Source organism: Lathamus discolor, chromosome 4 (assembly GCF_037157495.1).
Source record: "Lathamus discolor isolate bLatDis1 chromosome 4, bLatDis1.hap1, whole genome shotgun sequence".
In the NCBI taxonomy this organism is placed as follows: domain Eukaryota; kingdom Metazoa; phylum Chordata; class Aves; order Psittaciformes; family Psittacidae; genus Lathamus; species Lathamus discolor.
The window spans coordinates 20,377,015-20,390,698 of record NC_088887.1 but is presented as its reverse complement, the minus strand read 5'-3'; the positions used below and the strand labels follow the sequence as shown (position 1 = coordinate 20,390,698).

The following is a 13,684-nucleotide window of genomic DNA, read 5'->3' as shown; positions in this document are numbered from 1 at the left end:
ACGTGTGAAGGAAACACACTGTCTCACATACTAGCTGCAAGTGATGTTTATTCATTTTGCAGTGAGGGGAGGTGGGGGGTGGAAAAAGTGTATCAGTCATAAAATCCCAAGTTTTCTCAAAATCTGGGTGTGTTCAGGATGAGAGTTTTCATGTGAGACCACTCACATGCTTTCTTCGTTTGCTTCTGGAGAGAAGCCTGAAAAACAGAAGTATTTTTAACCCAGTTTCTCACAGGGAAAGATGATAGCATCTATTTTTTCCATCAGCCCTGGGCTACCAGCACAATCCCTCTCCCTGGGCACTGTGCCTTTTATTACTAAGACACAGGGAGAAAGCAGTTGTCCCACAACTCTCTCAGCCTGGGATTGTCAGTGTAGGATTTATGAGGATGGGTAGTTAAGCCTGTTGCTCAACACTGAAGTTCCCTTGCAGCTGGTGTTGCATAAACCATAGCTGGATGCTTCCCCTGAGAGAGCAAGCTCTGACTGGCGATGGTCTTGGACATCCCTGAGGAGTCTCATGCAAACTCCAGCTCTGACTGACATGGCGGTGCTGACCTGCAGTCCCTGTGGATGGAGAAGGCACTGGTGGCATTGAGGGCCATGGACTGCACCTGGCATTGGTCCTTGGTTGCACAAGAACTCTTGCTGCATCAAGCCAGACACAGGGGGAGATAGGCTCAGCAGGCAGGAGGTGCGGGTGTCCGCAGGCAGGACGTGCTGGTATCCGCAGGCAGGAGGTGCGGGTGTCCACAGGCAGCCACAGACACTGGACACCGCTTCCTGTCTGTCTCGGCCAAGGAAAATTCTTGGCACTGCTGCCTTGCCAAATCGGTTATTATTTATGAGAAAACAGAGCTAAGAGCTTGGAAAGCACCCTCCCATTTTGGGTGGCTTGTCCCTGTGCTGGGACTTCTCAGCGTTATGGAGGGAATGAAATGAAAACAAATTCTGAACCTCAGTAACTGCAGTCCAAAATAAACAGGGATATGGTGTGTTTTTTTACTGCATCCTCCAGCGATGGCTGGGAGGGATGAATTCGCCCACTCCTGCTGTACTGCCCTGCCAGCCCTGCCAGGCAGGAGATGGGCACTGTGCTGCTGCATCCCTGCCAGCCTGAGGAAGGGAGATTTCCCTCCATGCTGGGTTCCTGTGCTGCTGCTTCACTGCGAGATCATGCCAGCCAGTGCTGTAGCTGAGCGTGTCCTGTGGGCCTCAGCTCTGTGTGCTGTGCTTAATGGCACAGTGGCACATTCTTAAACGCCAGGAAAAGCAGGGCAATCTGTGCACTAAATCCTATTTTGATCTTACCAAGGCTGTGTGTGGGTCTTTTCTTCCCCCACTTTCTGCTACCACTGCACACCTTGTCTCTCCCTCAGGCCTCTTCTGGGACACTGTCATACCACCGTATGGGACATTAGGATGGTGCTACAGTTTTTATGATAAGACAGTGATAACAGGGCCCGGTAGTCTTATCACGTAGAGGTGTGTTACTCCCCACAGTGCGTCTTTGCTGCAGTCACTCCAAGGAGTGATGTCTGCCTTTGCTCTGAGTGAATTGGGTGGTGGATCCAAACTGGCATTCTGAAATACTTCTCATCTGCAGTCCCCTTGTGGAGCAAGAAAGAGCATATTGCTTTGACTCCCCAAAATGTGGTAAGTCTGTCCATATGCCGTGAGTTTCCTGATGTCTGGCAGTACAGCAGGGGGAAGAGTTACTGCTGCTCTTCCAGAGCTCTAGGTGTCCCAAAATCCCAGAGGTGCCCACCTTGCCTGCACAGAGCAGCTCAGACTGAGACCTGTAGGCTCACCAGTCCTATTTCTGATGCTCTCTCACAGCTGAGATGTCCCAGGAAGAAACATGACTCTTTGAGTTCTGTATCCGCAACTTTTTTTTGTTAAAGGCAGGTTACTATCCTAAACATAATGGGTTTAAGTGTTGCATTGACTAGTTTTCTGTCTTATCTGGGTTATTCCATTTCCACAGGTTAAGATAACAAAAAGCTACTGATGGCAGCAGCTCTGTGCATTGACATGAAAGACAGAGTCCAGAGGTGTTTGGGAGCCTAGAATATTATATACAAAGGCAGGTAACACCCACCACCCTAAACAATTAAATTTTAATTTAGGAAGGTGTCTACTGAAGTCATGGTTCATTAGTAAATTAGGAACATTATGAAGCAAATGAGTTTGCAACGAAGAATAATGCAATACTTGAGGGAAATCTGAGGCAGCTGTGGGCAGCCTGGAGAGTGAAGTAGCAGGGGAAAAACTTCCTTTCATCTGGATTTTCACAGGAGACTGGACAAATAACTAGAGGAAATACTAACAGTGCCAGTCTGGCATTGTGTTTTGGTTGATTGATTCTCCTTGAAAATTTATTTTAAAATAAATAAATATTGTATGTAAATAACTATCTGAGAGCCATACAATAAATGTTAGATGGACAGTGCTCTTCCTTTCAGATTTGGCTTCCAGGAGAGTGGACAAGATGACCTAAAAGAGACTTTCCACTTACACGCTTCTAATGACTGTGTCAGTGCTTGGGCTGAAGTAGTTCATACTAGAAGCAAAATCAGAGCATCCTTGGCTTTCTGTCAACCACTGCTGTGTGTGTCCTCTCCCCTATTCCCAGAACTTCCCCCTGGCTTCAGGGTTTCACTGGTCAAGCTGTGTAAGGGGAGTTCTGCCAGCAGCTTGGTGGTGAGGGGCTGATATGGGGACAGGTGAATGCAGTGGAGAACCTTCCCACATGACATGCAGGGCACATTGTGCAGCTGTCTCACAGCAGCCAGTGAGCCTTTGGCTTTCACACCACCAATAATTCACACTGTGAGAGGAAAGCAGCAATGTGGGAAAGGGCAGACAACCTGCTCCTGTTGAGTGGCTGAGGTTTTAGAAAGGTGAATGGACCTTATATGCCAAGGAGTACTGGAAAATCATGCACAGAATAGCATGTTCCATCAGAACTTTTTAGTATCAGGGCAAGCATGAGCACTTAGTAACCTCATAAGATTGATGTGTGGATTTAGCTGTCCTGTGCTCGGGCTTGTGCTACTGTGCATATACTGATTAATGTTAGTTTTCATGCTGGCTGACTTACAGCTTCTAAACAACCAGTTTTTACCAGGTTTTACCAGTATACAATCACAAGAAGCAGGGGGCATCTTGTGGTTTGGGTCCTGCAAGACGCAGTGGGTGTCTTGTAGAAAAGGTTTTGGATTTTATTGGTATTTGACTTGTGGCTTGTTATAGTTATGATTTTGGTCTTGTGATTTTGGTATTGGTGACAGACTGTTATAAATGCATTATCAATTGTTGTCTCTGTTTCAAGTGTTGTAACTGTGGAGTGTCTATTTTGTGGCTTGTTATAGTGATCATTTTGGTCTTGTGATTTTGGTAGCGGTGACAGGTTGTTATAACTGTTAATTGATACAATTTTAGTCTCTGTCTCAAGTGTTGTAACTGTGTGGAGTGGGTCTGTGGGATCCCACATGTGTGTGTGAATGCGAGATTGATAATGGGAAATCAGCAGAGGGGAGATATCTTGAAAAAGAGTCCTTTAGGGTGCATTTTGGCACATTGGAAAGAATTGGGAGGGTTTCCTGGGGTCTTGGTAAATGAGAAAATGTTGATAAAATATTGTAATCAGTGATGGCCTTTGTATAGTTTGGAAGATCAGGAAAAATGGCCTAAAAACGGAACTTTGAGTTGTGATACATTGTTACAATTAATGTTGATTTGAGGTGGCAAGGAAAATGGGATGAAGTAATGTATGCAGATAAGTTTTTCACTTTAAGAAACCACCCCAAGTGACAGACGAAATGCGAAATTAATATACCTCTGTCAGATCCCTTAATTTTGGCTTTGGAAAAGGACAGGGGAAAACCGAAAGCTAAGCTGGAGATATGTTCAGATTGTGATACTGGGGAAAGGTGTTAAGGAAAACCAAGAGGGAAAGGAAGGGAGCTCGGGCAGCTCCTGTGTTTGAGCATGGGATGAGTGCTGGGGAGGCAGAGGTGGAGGGATGTCAGGCAGAGGTGGGGGAGTGGGTTCTTCTCCTATGGGACAGGATCTGTGGGGAGTTTGGACATTGGAAGTGAGACTGCCCTGGGGGGTGTGCCATGGGGTGGCTGTTGTGGCTGAATTTGAGCTAGACTGATGGAGACCTGGGGAATCTACTCTAGCAGATCCACTGTTTAAATTAAAACTAGGGACTAGAGGAAATAAACTGGAATCTTAATGGATACAGGAGCAACTTATTCAGTGTTAAATCAAAGGGAAAAGAATTTGTTGCAGATGTGGGAGCTACTGGCCACCAAGAAAGAAAAAAAAAAAAAAAAAAAAAAAAAAAAGAGGCATTCTTTCTGAAACCCTTAAAGTACAAATTTGGAAAGCAAATAGGAATGCATAAATTTTTATGCATGCTAAATTCTCCAAAATCTTTATTAGGGTGAGAAGCAACATTTAAACAAGGCAAAATAAGAGTTAAAAATGATCAATTAATTGCAGTTTTGAGTTTATCTTTAATTCAACAGAAAAGCAAACAGGAGGACCTCCCTGAAATAGAAGAAATCCTTAATCAGGTATATCTGGGAGAATGGGCATCTGAAGTTCCAGGTAAGGTGAAAAATGCTTTGCCTATTCAAGTAAAAATAAAAAGGGGGAGCCTGCCCAATTAGCATAAAACAATACCCCCTTAAAATTGCAGGGAAAGGGAATTAAAAATCATTGATAAATTTAAACATATAAATTATTAATTGAATGTGAATTGGAATATAATACTCCTGTCTTGCCAGTAAAGAAATGAAGTTGCAGATTGGTTCAAGATCTCAGAGCAATCAACAAATTTGTACAGGATATTCATCCAGTAATAGCTAATCCGTATACCTTATTAACTAAATTGAAGAATAATCAGAAATGGTTTGCAGTCTTGGATTTAAAGGACTCTTTGTTTACCATTGGCCAAAGAAAACCAGAATTTGTTTGCTTTTGAATGGGAAAATCCTGACACAGTAAGGAAAACCCAATTAACTTGAACAGTATTACCTCAAAGGTTTAAAAACAGTCCAACGAGTTTTCAAAGTCAGTTAGCACTGGGACTAGAATCATGGAAACCACCCACTCAGACGGGGACTCTGTTCCACAGAAACAAAGGAAGAATGTGTCCGGTGAATAGTAGGATTATTGAATTTTCTGGGACTGAATGGTTATTGGGTATCCAGACAAAAGGCTCAACTAATCCAAACCTGAGTTTCCTACCTAGGATATGAAATAACAGGAGAACAGAGAGAACTTGGAACTGCTAGAAAAGAAGCCATTTGTCAAACTCCACGACCGTCGACTATCAAGGAGCTCTGGACGTTCCTGGGAACGACTGGATGATGAAGACTTTGGATGCATGATTATGGTGTTCTGGTAAGACCACTATATGAACTGTTAAAAGAAACACCCCTCTCTTTGGACAGCAGAGGAGGGCTTTAGAAATTTAAGAGACAGAGCTAATGAGAACTGCAGCTCTGTGACTTCTGGATGTGACTAAATCCTTTAGGCTATATTCCTGTGAAGAACAGGGAATAGCTTTGGTGGTCCTTGCTCAGAAACTAGGACCCTGTAAGAGGGCAGTGTTGTGTTTTTCAAAACAGCTGAATGAAGACAGCAAAGGATGGCCCAGATGCCTAAGGGCTGTGGCAGCAATTGTCATGCATATTGAAGAGGCCAGCAAATTTACCTTGGGACAAAAGATTACTGTACTAGTGTCCCATGTTGTATCAGCAGTCCTGGAACAGAAAGAACCCCACTGGTTATCTCCTTCATGTGTTTTTGAAAATACCAGGCCACCCTTGTGCATAGAAATTGTGGTCGCTAATGTTGTCCATCCAGCATCCTTTTGCAGGAACAACCAGCAGAACTATTAACACACGACTGCTTGGCCACTATATGAAACTGTATATTCAAGCCAACCAGATTTGAAAGAAACCTCTGGAACATGCTGAATGAGAACCCTGGGATTGGCTAAAGACAAAAGGATAAATATTTGGACTGATTCTAAATATGCATTTGGTGTGGTCCATGCACATGGTGACATCTGGAAAGAATGAGGACTTTTGAACACACAGGGGAAACAGATTAAACATGCTACAGAAATTCTACGACTACTGGAAGCTGTTCAGCTACCTGAGGAAGTAGTTTTAAGGCATCAACAAGGTGATTCTGATCAGGAAATTAGAAATAATTTGGCTGATTTTGAAGCCAAACAAGAAGCTGTACAATCTAAAATCATTCCCTTAATCCCTGACGGCAAACTAACAACTGAGAAATCTAAACCTAGATATTCAAAGGAGGATGGATAGAATATTGATTGGAGATCTCAAAGGAGAGGAAAACAAAGAAGGTTGGGTTCAGATACCTGATGAGTGAATTGTAATCCCCTATAACCAACTCTGGAAGGTAGCTCAGGAGGAACATAATAAAACTCATTGGGGTAGCAACTCTCTGTATAAATACTTAGACGAACAAATTGTAGGAAGGGATCTATATACCATATTTCAATTAGTGACAATGTCAACTCTGTCTCAAGAATAATCCTAAAATTGAAAATAGAAATCAAATTGGTACAACTGGGGAGGAAGTTATCCGGGACAGAATCACAGAATCACAGAATCCCAAGGGTTGGAAGGGACCTCAAAAGATCATCTAGTCCAACCCCCCTGCAAGAGCAGGGTAACCTACAGTACATCACACAGGAACTTGTCCAGGCGGGCCTTGAATATCTCCAGTGTAGGAGACTCCACAACCCCCCTGGGCAACCTGTTCCAGTGCTCTGTCACTCTTACAGTAAAGAAGTTCTTCCTGATGTTAACGTGGAACTTCCTATGCTCCAGTTTACACCCATTGCCCCTTGTCCTATCACTGGATATCACTGAAAAAAGCCTAGCTCCATCATCCTGACACCTACCCTTCACATATTTGTAAACATTGATGAGGTCACCCCTCAGTCTCCTCTTCTCCAAGCTAAAGAGACCCAGCTCCCTCAGCCTCTCCTCATAAGGGAGATGTTCCACTCCCTTAATCATCTTTGTGGCTCTGCGCTGGACTCCTTCAAGCAATTCCCTGTCCTTCTTGAACAGAGGGGCCCAGAACTGGACGCAATATTCCAGATGCGGCCTCACCAAGGCTGAGTAGAGGGGGAGGAGAACCTCTCTTGACCTACTAACCACTCCCTTTCTAATGCACCCTAAGATGCCATTTGCCTTCTTGGCCACAAGAGCACATTGCTGGCTCATGGTCATCCTCCTATCCACCAGGACCCCCAGGTCCCTTTCCCCTTCGCTACTTTCCAGCAGGTCAACCCCCAACCTGTACTGGTACATGGGGTTGTTCTTCCCCAGACGCAAGACTCTACACTTGCCCTTGTTAAATTTCATCAAGTTTCTCCCCGCCCAACTCTCCAGCCTGTCCAGGTCTCGCTGAATGGCAGCACAGTCCTCTGGTGTGTCAGCCACTCCTCCCAGTTTTGTGTCATCAGCAAACTTGCTGAGGGTGCACTCAGTTCCCTCATCCAGGTCATTGATGAAAATATTAAACAGCACCGGTCCCAGCACCGACCCTGAGGAACTCCACTAGTCACAGACCTCCAGCTAGATTCTGCGCCATTGACCACAACTCTCTGCCTTCTTCCTTTCAACCAGTTCTCGATCCACCTCACTACTTGATCGTCAAGCCCACACTTCTTTAGCTTATCTATGAGGATGCTGTGGGAGACAGTATCAAATGCCTTACTGAAATCAAGAAAAACTACATCTACCGCTCTACCATCATCCCTCCACCTAGTCACTTCCTCATAGAAGGCTATAAGGTTGGTCATACATGACTTCCCCCTCATAAAACCATGTTGGCTGTTCTTAATGAACCCCTCATCCTTGATATGCCTAGTGATGGAGTCAAGAATAAGTTGTTCCATCATCTTTCCAGGGATGGAGGTAAGGCTGACCGGTCTATAATTACCCGGGTCCTCCTTCTTGCCCTTCTTATAGATTGGTGTGACCTTTGCCATCTGCCAATCCTCAGGCACCTCGCCTGTTTCCCACGACTTACCAAAGATGATGGAAAGTGGCCTAGCAATGACCTCCGCCAGCTCCCTCAGCACCCGTGGGTGCATTCCATCCGGACCCATCGATTTACAGATGTCCAGTTTGCATAGCTGATCCCTAACCCAATCCTCATCTACCAAAGCAAACTCCTCCTTTGTCCTGACTCCTTCTGGGGCTATAGAAATCCGGGGCCCTCGGGGAGAGTCTGCAGGAGTAAAGACAGAGGCAAAGAAGGCATTCAGCACCTCTGCCTTCTTTATATCCTCTGTCTCCAGGGTACCCACTTCGTTCAGCAGTGGGCCTATATTGCCTCTTGTGTTAGTTTTATTTGCTATGTATTTGAAGAAGCCCTTTCTATTGTCTTTAACCCGACTAGCAAGATTGAGTTCCAAGGAGGCCTTAGCTGTCCTAATTACACAGAATCACAGAATCCCAAGGGTTGGAAGGGACCTAAAAAGATCATCTAGTCCAACCCCCCTGCAAGAGCAGGGTAACCTACAGTACATCACACAGGAACTTGTCCAGGCGGGCCTTGAATATCTCCAGTGTAGGAGACTCCACAACCCCCCTGGGCAACCTGTTCCAGTGCTCTGTCACTCTTACAGTAAAGAAGTTCTTCCTGATGTTAACGTGGAACTTCCTATGCTCCAGTTTACACCCATTGCCCCTTGTCCTATCACTGGATATCACTGAAAAAAGCCTAGCTCCATCATCCTGACACCTACCCTTTACATATTTGTAAACATTGATGAGGTCACCCCTCAGTCTCCTCTTCTCCAAGCTAAAGAGACCCAGCTCCCTCAGCCTCTCCTCATAAGGGAGATGTTCCACTCCCTTAATCATCTTTGTGGCTCTGCGCTGGACTCCTTCAAGCAATTCCCTGTCCTTCTTGAACAGAGGGGCCCAGAACTGGACGCAATATTCCAGATGCGGCCTCACCAAGGCTGAGTAGAGGGGGAGGAGAACCTCTCTTGACCTACCAACCACTCCCTTTCTAATGCACCCTAAAATGCCATTTGCCTTCTTGGCCACAAGAGCACATTGCTGGCTCATGGTCATCCTCCTATCCACCAGGACCCCCAGGTCCCTTTCCCCTTCACTACTTTCCAGCAGGTCAACCCCCAACCTGTACTCCTCTAACAACTGTCCTATATTCCTCCCAAGCGGCCAGCCCCTCCTTACATAATCCATAGATTCTCCTTTTCCACTTGAGTTTGCCCAGCAGCTCCTTGTTTAACCACGCCGGTCTCCTAGATCCCTTACTTGACTTCCTACTCATTGGGACGCTCCGATCCTGAGCTTGGAAGAAGCGGTCCTTGAATGCTAACCAACTATCTTGAGCCCCTTTACCGCCTAGTACACTTTCCCATGAGACTTCCCTTAGCAGTTGACTGAAGAGGCCAAAGTTGGCCCTTCGGAAATCCAGAACTGTGGCTTTGCTAGGTATTCTATTCCTCCCACACAGGATCCTAAACTCCACCATCTCATGGTCACTGCAGCCAAGGCTACCATTGACCGTCACCACTTCGACCAAACCCTCCTTGTTGGCGAGTACTAAATCTAGCAGCGCTGCTCTCCTAGTTGGTACGTCCACCATTTGCATTAAGAAATTATCATCAATGCACTCGAGGAACCTCCTAGACTGTGAATGACTGGCTGTGTGAGTCTTCCAGCAAATATCGGGGTAGTTAAAGTCCCCCACGACGACTAAGGCATGTAGTCGCGAGGCTACTTCCAGTTGCCTGTAGAAAGCCTCATCAACTCCTTCATCCTGATCAGGAGGTCTGTAATAGACCCCCACAACTGTATCACCCGTGCCAGTCTGCCCCTTGATTCGTACCCACAGACATTCCAATTGCTCCTCATCCGACCCCGGACAGAACTCAATACATTCTAGTTGCTCTCTCACGTAAAGAGCAACTCCACCACCTCGCTTCGCTGACCTATCTTTCCTAAAAAGGACATAGCCATCCATGACCACATTCCAGTCATGTGAACTGTCCCACCATGTCTCTGTAATTGCCACTAGATCATAACCTTTAGCCTGCACACAGACTTCTAACTCCTCCTGTTTATTCCCCATGCTGCGTGCGTTGGTGTACAGGCATTTCAGGGAGCCAGTCCTAGTACCCTTTTTCCCCTGCGGGACAGAGTCTAAAAAGCTATCCTTTCCCACAAGTGAAACAAGAGATTGATCGCCCTCCTTAGCCCACCATCCTTCAATCCCTAGCATGTTCCTCCTGGGCTTGTCCCCAACAGGCCCAGTTAAATCCCCTCCCCCCTTCATAACTAGTTTAAAGCCCTGTCAATGACAGCATTGGCAAATAAATTTTTCTGAATTACCGAGAACAGGAGGATATCAATATTTGTTGGTGTTAACGAATACTTTTTCAGGGTGGCCAGAAGCATTCCCTTGTATAATAAATAATGCAAGACAAGTCATTGGAATATTGTTGAACAATATAATACCGTGTTTTGGAGTACCAGAGGCAATTTCTTATGACCGAGGCTTGCCCTTTAGTGCAAAATAGTTACAAGAAATTAGCAAAAAATTAGAAATTGATTGGCAACTCCATGTTCCATACAGGCCTCAGGCCAGTGGGCAAGTAAAAAAGATGAACCATCTGATCAAAAAACAGACTGGTAAAATACATGTCAGGAAATTAGTTAATATTGGTACCAAGCTTTACCACTGGCTCTATTAAGAATTCGTACTAAACCTTGGTCGAAAGGAGAGGCTAGGCCATGTAAAATTTTATATGGAAGACCATATCAGTCCCAGTGTAAAGCAGAAAGTCTTCTGGAAGTGGGAGAAGGCTATCTCCGAGAGTTTCTGGTCAATCTGGGAAAACAATTAGAAATAAGAGAATACTGGGACAACAGCGAGAGGCATGGATCATCCAACTCACCTGTTTGAATCCAGAGACTGGGTTTATGTTAAGAATTTATCAGGAGATCCTCTACAGGAGAAGTGGAGTGGACGTACCAGATAAAATTGACCACCTTTATAGCAGTGAAGATAAAGGAACAACCTGCTTGATACGTTATTCAAGAATAAAGAAAGCAACAGAACCAGAGAAGACATGGCGGATCGAACCTTCAGGACCCTCACACGTGAAATTGTATCAGTCGTAATTTGGATTTATGTGATAACTGGCATACCATCTTGGGACCAATACTTACACCTGAAATCAATGCAGAATGTTACTAAAGTTGTTAAATGTAGTGACTGTTGGGTGTGTGCACAGTTGCCTGAATCAGGAGAAGATCAGGGCCTTCCATTACTTGGCGTTCCAATTTTCAACACTATCTCATGGACAAATTTAAGATTTGGAATAGTTAATCCTAATCCAAGTAAAGAATATTATACCTGTGTACAAAGATGTATTACACCAGGAACCATAGTATGAGATTGTTTGTTTAAATGCCACAGGTGTGAGTCACTATTCAAATTGCAATCACACTGTTAATACAGAGTGGTTCAGTGGTGGCCTGTTCCTGAAGGGAAAGGATAGTATTGGTTAATTTCATAATTTTGTGAGATAGCTAATTCCATCTTTGGGAGTAAGTAAATTAGAAAAGGCAATCATAAATATCTCAGCAACCATAGAGGAAATAGAAAGTAAAACCATTGATATAATCCAAGTGGAACAAGAATCAGTGAAAGTTGCTGTTCCTGAAACAGATCTGGAGGAAATCTGGAAACAAACTAAAATATTTCATAAAATGGCCAAGGATGATACCTTCAGGGGGTTTGAAGAAATATGGAAAAAGTTAACTTCATGGTTACCTGATCTCTCCTGGTTAAGGCAACTGGTTGCAGGAATATTAATTGTTTTAATATTGATTACCTGTGGTATAACAAAATTTCCTTTCTGGAATTGTAAATGATGTATGATAAGTTCTGAAGATTGGAAAAGAAATGAAATTTAAGCATCGATTAGAACAGGAAACTATTTCAAAAAGACTCTGGATGGTAGTGGCAGTATATAAAATGTTGCAAAAGAATTGTCAAAAGGACAGAAAAAGGGGGGATTTGAGACAAGGAGGCACAAAAGCACAATGTAGTCAGTTGTAAGTAAGGTTAAGTTTGGTGGCTTTGTAATGGAAAATAACTGCGGTACTTGAAGGTAGCTGACATGGTTTCAGGTCCTTAGGACCTTAGTACAAAAAGTGTATGAAAAGCAGAGTAGAAAAACCGGACCTGGGGATGGGGAGTATCTGGGACTAGCAGATGTCCAGGATGAGAGCAGTTAAACTAACTGATAAGTAGAAGGACAGGATGATTGCTATGTCTGTAATGTTAATTAAGCTGGTTCTTCAAAGACTGCCAGAGGTTATGAAGATTGTTGGGAGAAGTAAACGACCCTTAAAGACCACCATCACCTTTTTTTGTATGTATGTGGGAAACTGTCTGGAAAATGATGTAATTCATGTGTAGCCTCATATATAAGGATGGCCTGTATAGCAATACGGGGACACACGTTAGGAGGAGCTATCCCCTGTGTCTCCCAGCACCGCAATAAAGAATACCTGTTTGTCAGCTTGAAACTGTTGGCGAGTTTGTTCCTGGAGTTTTCTCTGAATCAACACTCAGGTTTCATTTGCTTTTGATTTTGATTCTGATTCCTAAAAGACACCTGTTTTGAAGCGCTTCTGTGCTCTGGGAACTTAATTTTATCTTAATGAGAGTCCAGATTGTCTGAATTATGTGATATTTGGCAGTGTTAAAAAAAAAAAAAAACAGTAGAAATCATCAGTCCTCTGATACTTGCAGAGATGTACCAGAACCTGTGGGTAATTTTTCGTGTGTCTTATTCTGCAGCCCAGTTTTCAGGTGTGGCTGACTCTAAACGCTTTCCAGTTAGTGGGCATGAGTCATGAATACCTTTGTTTTCTGCATCTGATATGGCACACAGTGCTTGAAAGCTCTGTTCATTTTTTAAGGAAGACATGAAAACCTGCTTTGTCATAGCTGATTGTCTCGGTATCTATCATTTTAATGCTAATACCTGTCAGTTCGTTTGATGTGTGTGCATGAGCACCTGTGTTTGTGGGTATACATCACTGCTAGCAGGTTTCTCTTTCCCAAGCCGTCCTAATTACTCTGAACATTAACTGAAAGCCTTGAAGATGGGCCCATTAATCATGGACTGGAGAGCATGTACTGTTTGGATTTTAACAGTATATGTTAAGAAACAGGCCAATTTGTGGTTATTCTCCCTTGTAGCTGGATTCTTTGTCCACTGGAGTCAATGGACTTGGTTTTGTCTATTCTAGCAAACCAGGATACAGCTTTTGGAGGCTGACCCACCTCTAGCTGAGAAAAAATGGCACCATCCTTAATGGCATGAGATTTTTCTGGAGGGCTGAGCATTTACAGGCTCTTTTCTCCATTATTCCATTACTACTCCCATTTGCTAGTAAGGCACTAGTAAACTTTGCTATTTCTTTAAATGAAGTTGGGTGAACAATGCCAAGTGGATCAGCTGGGCTTCATTCAGAGGAGGAGAGAGTAGTAGGACTGACTAAGTTGGAAAAGGCAGTGGGTATTGGGGTGAATGGCTGCAGAAGGAAGAATCACCTGTGAA

The 13,684-nt window shown here is 44.1% G+C and overlaps 2 protein-coding genes across 4 annotated transcripts in view; both read left to right on the top strand.

The window, feature by feature from the left end:
- The window catches only part of NFKBIZ (NFKB inhibitor zeta), a 78,693-nt gene extending 75,373 nt beyond the window's left edge, over positions 1–3,320 (top strand). The window contains exon 14 of one of the 2 annotated variants that reach the window (XM_065676478.1): positions 1,504–3,320. The gene's annotated coding sequence lies outside the window, so the exon portion shown is untranslated. Of the gene's footprint in view, positions 1–433 lie in introns of both variants that reach the window. The other variant, XM_065676477.1, reaches the window with a different exon arrangement.
- LOC136013124 (zona pellucida-like domain-containing protein 1) overlaps positions 1–13,684 on the top strand; it is a 103,206-nt gene that overhangs the window by 9,054 nt on the left and 80,468 nt on the right. Inside the window, exon 2 of one of the 2 annotated variants that reach the window (XM_065676487.1) lies at positions 4,539–5,418. The exons of the other annotated variant lie outside the window; for it this stretch is intronic. The gene's annotated coding sequence lies outside the window, so the exon portion shown is untranslated. The remainder of the gene's footprint in view (positions 1–4,538; positions 5,419–13,684) is intronic. 2 annotated transcript variants of the gene reach the window in all.